Consider the following 6,559-nt stretch of genomic DNA (forward strand, 5'->3'; position numbering starts at 1 on the left):
TTGTGGTCAGGGCAACAATATGAATGTGTAAGTTATTTCATATGCAGTGAATAATGGGTCGAACCCATGACTTCTTCATCACTAATAGGTGTTAGTTTGATCAACCTTGCATTGGCAAAACTTGAGATTTTTATGATTGCTTATTTAGTTTCTAACTGATATGCATCAAATGATTGTAGATCATTATTCTCATAATCATTATACCAATATTTTTCATTTTCAATTTAATCCATAAAAGTCCTAGGGATTCATTTATTTTAGGCCGATATTTATGTACAATTTTTTTTAATCTTTCAAAGTAGATTTTTTATTCATTGAAAAAAAAAAGGGTACTTTTTTAATCAATTCTCTGCTTTCTTGTCCTTTTTTTATTTGAATCAACGTAAAATAGATTTGACAATCGAATAAAAATAGGAAATTTCTTTGAAATGTAGAATACAAATAAGAATAAAATAAAATATTCATTAATTTATATTAATTTTATTTGTGAAGTCTATAACTGTGAGAGTTTGAGTCACACTCTGTTTTTAATTTTAACTTCTTATATAAATCTGATTTTGTTGTTTCTTTTCTCGTTTGTAATTGAATTCCCACACTGAGCTGCGATGAGCAAGAAAGACATCCATAGTAGTTGTGGATGGTTTTCTAAGATTAAATTCCACTTCAACTCTGTACTTGAATTTCATCTTCAACTCAGATTAGGAATCTTACTTCTCACTCAAGACTTCTCAATTGTCATCGATAAATCTTATAAATTCTGTGGTTCAAAGCTCAAAACTTACATTCAGCTCTCTGCTTAGTGTTCTGCTCCCTGTTACTCTTCTCAATAATCATTTTTCTGCTTAGTGTTCTGCTCCTGTCAATCGTTTATTTCTTTGCATTGTCACTCACAAAACAACTATTCATAGAAATGAATCAAGTGATCGTACGTGAGGTTTGGCGCTCAAATTTTGAGCAAGAGATGGTTTCCATTCTTGGTATAGTCCACGACTATCCATGTATATCGTTTGACTCTGAGTTTCCAGGATTTCTGCATAATAGTCCAAGATATGCAAAGGAGACCGAGAGATACGAAGATTTGAAGTTCAACGTGAATAGGTTGAAGCCTATACAGTTCGGTTTTACATTCAATGATTTTTACGGTAACTTCCCTCCATCAGGTGGTGTCTGGCAGTTTAATTTTTCAGATTTTGATCCCGAGGAAGACCTTCATGTTGCTGCATCCATTGACTTACTCCGCCAGAATGGTATAGATTTTGAGAAAAACAAAAGGGAGGGCATTGAGATGAAAGTATTTTCCAATAGGTTTAAGAGTGTCATTAAGTCTCAAGGTGCCAGGATTAAATGGATAACTTTCCATGGTTTCTATGACATTGCTTACCTTTTAAAGGTATTGAGTTATGGAAAACCCATGCCTGAATCACTCCAAGAATTCATGCTTGTTGTAAGGTTAACCTTCCCTAAGCTCTAGGATTTGAAATTCATGGCTAAATTCTTTCATGGGTTTTACGGTGGAGAGCTGGGTTTGGATCGAATGGCGAAGATTCTTCAGGTAGAAAGAATTGGACAGCACCATCAAGCAGGTTCTGATAGCCTGGTAACACACGGCGTGTTCTCAGCCATGAAGAAGATGTTTTATCTGACTGAAGATCCATTTCCAAGGTGGTTTTCTATCTTATGGCAAACAAATCACAAGTTAAAGGGGGAGCACTGCGATTCGAGTTCCATTTGTGCCAGTGCCATCTGTCTTCATCCCGAGGGGGCCAGCCGGCCCCCACCCCCATTGTTCCCCCCTGTAGTTGTGGGTCCTCCTAGACGGTCTCCTTATCGCCCATTTGTTACCCTTCCACGCTATGCGCATGCAGTGTAACATCCTTTCCTTTTTAATCGATGTAAAATCCCCTCTATACTGTAAAGATTGGGGTTTAGTATTATGACTACTTTTTGGATTTTTTATTTAAAATTTCTATTTCTTCGTACTTTATTTCCTCTTTCTTGTTCTATTTCACTTTTAATTGTAATTCCATCCAGTGGGTGCTCTAAAAGTGCACCACGCGTGTAAGAAACACAAATCAAAGTCATTTGAAAGTTTTTCACTTATTTCCCGTTAAACCGTTTGCAAATGATTCGTTCCATCCATCTGAGCTGATATAGTTAAACCAAACCGGATTACTCTTAAAAAAAAAAAAAAAAAAAAAAAAAAAAACCTAGTAATCAGAATTTATTGCAGATCATTGTATACATTATCCTTCAGAATTTTGAAATTTCAATTAATAAGGTATGGAATGGGACAGTTACTTTTCGAATGCACATTCACATGTACAAATACTTTGCATGGTAGGTTATTTGTCATCTTAAATTCAACACTTCTGAGTTCAGCTTTTTGGGCTTGAAATGCTAAAATTTATTTTGTAAATTTGATACTAGGCACTAGGCAGGGGCAAATTATTAAGATTTAAACATAATTTGAATTCTAGAATTTAAAAGTTCTTCCACCTTCTCTGCCCCATTCAGACAACTTCAAACAATTTGATGTCCATCATCAAAGGGTGGCAAATGAAATATTTGATTTCAAAATTAATTTAACCTTTATGCTAAATTGATGGTTTTACATTTATGCTATTAGAAACCAACATCATCCAAACCTCCCGTACAAAATTCAATTCAAATTGTGACTCATGTTTTTGTTTGAATTAGAATCCAACAAATAAACTGAAAATTGTTGAATCTAGATACTTAACAGCATGGACATACATCCATTCATTAACTTTATTCAAAACTAAAATGTGACGGTAAATGGTACAAGAAGGATTGAGATCGTTCTTCTAGAAGAAAAAATACAGAATGTCTCTTGCAACTTGAGGATCTAATTGTGTCTTATCTCATACTCAATCCTCAAATGGGTGAAGGGATTTCCTTTCCACCCTAGTTGTCAGAAACCACCTGCCACTGTCAGAAAACACCACACATCCACCCAGTGCTAGCCACCACTGCCCCCACTGGAAGTAATATATTTTATTATTAAGTGTTCATGTGAATTTTTTTTTCTCACTTGAATCAATCAAAAAGCTTAGTATATTGGGCCTAGGATCAGCTTATATGAACTTGGGTTGAGGTTATCATATGAGAATTTGAACTATATAATGTATTTTCTACCCAAAAAAAACTATATAATGAAACATATGATAGTTTTATGCTCTTAACCGTACTCATTTGGTTATAAGATAGGTTGAAGAACCTAACTTGTTAGCATTATGTGGTGCTTGAATGAGGAAGTGAAGAAACTCTTTACTCTTTATAGAAATTGGAATTCTTCCAAGTCTTCCCTTTGGCACTGTTTGTTTGCAAAGGTGGAGGGGGAAAATAAACACATGGGACCATACATAATAGGGTTGGGGAGGGGGTGTGAAGGAAAGGAAAATTTTCAAATGTAGGTCCTACATTTGTTATTTTTCACACATTTTCCACAAAATTTGGCTTTCCCACCTATTTAGTTGGAATTTGAAAAGGCATGGGATGGGGTGGAAAAATCAGTATGCCACGTCAACAAACATGTGCCAACTTTCCAACCTTAGTGAACCAGACAAGCCACACTATGGAATTTCATGGAAAATTTTACTTTTTGAAACTTTCTTCCACCCATTTTTTCCTACCGCTCTTCAGATTCAGGAAACAAACGGTGCCTTTGAGCTCACTAATTATTCTCAATATGCCATTAAGAATGTCAAGCTACCAAAACTCCTTAACAACCCAATTTCATAGCTTCATCTTACTAGTGGAATTCAAGTAAGCTTATTGCACCATCAAAAGCAGAAATTTCAAGAATATGGTTGTGGTTAACAAGAGTCTTGGCCATATAGAAAGGTCCCGGGCAGTCCTCAATTTCATGCTGGAAGTGCATAAGTTTGCCATGAAAAGAGAGACTAGTAATCTATCACTCATTCTGTATGCTACTAAAAATTAATGAAAAAAACCAATCAAAACGATGGGAAACAGTATTAATGGCCTATCGATTGCAAAGGGAACCTTTAACATAACCTCCAACGTTTTCATTTATTTCCATGTTTCTTGTGGGGGTATGTAAAAAGAATTAGCCCTCAGAGAAGTCTTGAAGTAAGAGATCTAGATTTTGGAAAACTTTCTGAAGCAATCATACTCTCTGCTGTTAAAAAAGGACAAGAACTGCTACATCAGATATGCTTGCTGCATCTTTGACATCCCAGCTTGAAGTGATTTTGTTGTATTATTTTTAATTTAATGAAAATAAAGTTTCTATTTTCTTGGATTTATTAAGTGCATAAAAACTTTTCATTATTTTTTTTTATGAAAGTGTTTTTTATTCAGTCCCTCATAAAAAATCGAGAAGTCAGAATCCGAGTTAATTATTAGGCACGTCCTATTAACTTTCATTTATAATAACAAGACACAATAACGTGTATGCGCCATTTGAGCGAGGACGGTGTACCATCCGAGAGCACTCGCGCACACGTGGCATAGGTAGTGGGTTGTTTAAGCGCTTTTGGCGCACGCATTTAGCATTTATTACATTTGCATCGCTTCCAATGAGATTAGATTTGAACCATATCTTTTGATCTATGGTAGATCAACGGTGATGGAAGCAGATCCATTGGATTCCAAGAAAATCCGATGGTTAGATTTGTTGTTGTAATCTATATGTTATAAAATGATACCCATATTTGTCTCATGGTTCAATTTGGCGCCAGATTGTGTGGCCAAATGATCCGACGACTCAGATCTAAACATGAGCATTGGTATCCCTATAGAGAGATGCACTTATATGAACAAAATGAACTGTTCAATACAACTACCTCAATGCCTATAAATTCGGGCTCACATCCCCTGCAATTCCTTGTAATTCCTATCTAGGATTATGACACATGGCAGTTAATTATCTAAGGGTCAGGAATAGAACCCAATTAAGAATTAAATCTAATAAATCCCTAATTTTCTCCCAATTTCGTCTCTCCCCTTTTTTTCTTGATGCTTAATTTTAGGGATTTATTAACTTCAATTCTTAATTGGGTTCTAACTTCTAATCCTGTCCCTTGGATAATTAACTATTACATGTTGCAATTCTAGATAAGAATTATGGGGAATTGCAGAGGGTGAGAATTCTAGAGGATGTGAACCCCTTAAATTCACACTTCGGAGTTCAGCCTTTTTGGGATTGAATGCTAAAATTTATTTTGTACATTTGATATTAGGCAGGGGCAAATTATTAAGATTTAAACATGGTTTGGATTCTAGAAACTAAAAAGTTCTTCCACCTTCTCCGCCCCATTCAAAAAACTTCAAACAATTTGATGTCCATCGAAGGGTGGCAAATGAAATATCTGGTTTCAAAATTAATTTAACATTTATGCTAAATTGATGGTTTTACATTTATGCAATTAGAATCCAACAACATCCAAACCTTCCCTACAAAATCCAATTCTAATTGTGACTCATATTTTTATTTGAATTAAAATCCAACAAATAAACTGAAAATTGTTGAATCTAGATACTTAATAGCATGGACATACAACCATTCATTAACTTTATTCAAAACTAAAATGTGACAGTAAATGGTACAAGAAAGATTGAGATCGTTCTTCTGGAAGAAAAAAAAAAATTAATGTCTCTTGCAACTTGAGGATCTAGTTCAGTAGTCTCACATTTTCGAAGGCTCGTCTGAGGACTAGTGGATCATGTAGAGTTGATGGAATAGCCTTTGAGAACCAAAGGGGATTGTACCATTTCACATCCCACCTGAACGACGGCAATGACCAAGGTTGGTGGCATAAAAGGTGGGGGAAATCGGAATCGTTGAAGGAAATCAGGCATTTGAAGCAAAAAGGAAGTGAGGCCTGCAACCAACCTATCGAAGCTCTCAGTCGTCTGAGAACTCGTCCTTCTAAGGAAGACGAATGGGTTTTCGGAACGAATTTAAGATTTTGAAATTTTGAGGGGCTTGTTCCACTTAGTCCATTAGAGTAGGTTTGACTTAACAGAACATTTTGGGTTAAGTGGAAAAACCGGGGAATTCACTTTTAGTAGTTTTAAATAGCACATGTGCGAAATCCATGGCCAAGATTTAATCTAGCACCCAACTTTCTATCTTGACTGTGAGCTGCTCGGAGTAGTGCCACATAGGTATTGCTCCCAAGCAAAATCCTCGAGGCAAAGGATTTTGCTCCTTATTATTGACATTGGGAAACTCAAAGTAAATTATTGTTTATCGGAATATACCGGTGATTATAAGAGACGCTTCCCTACGTATCATATCATACCAAAAGGTGCAGAACTGAATGGAAATTATCAAAACTCATAAGGAAATAGCTTACTGTAAATTGAGACGCTTACCAACCAGATCCCTCTCCAATGCACTCTAAGAGCAGTGGATTGTGATCAGAGTCTTTCTCTTCTAGTTTCAGGGTAAGGACAAGCTAAGAGGAGAAAACCTAGCGAGTCATTCCTTCTGGAAGAAAATTGTATCTCTTGAGAGCAATGATATGTAGGATTTTTTCTTATGAAATTTGAGGTATCAAGCTTTTTTATT

General features: G+C 35.6%; 1 pseudogene; it reads left to right on the forward strand.

Moving 5' to 3' along the window:
• The first annotated feature begins 910 nt into the window (after nt 1-910).
• LOC149002521 (putative CCR4-associated factor 1 homolog 7 pseudogene) lies at nt 911-1,870 on the forward strand (annotated as a pseudogene).
• Nucleotides 1,871-6,559: the final 4,689 nt, after the last annotated feature.

This window comes from Hakea prostrata, chromosome 10 (genome assembly GCF_041222555.1).
Source record: "Hakea prostrata isolate BN-2017 chromosome 10, UWA_Hpros_2, whole genome shotgun sequence".
Lineage (NCBI taxonomy): Eukaryota > Viridiplantae > Streptophyta > Magnoliopsida > Proteales > Proteaceae > Hakea > Hakea prostrata.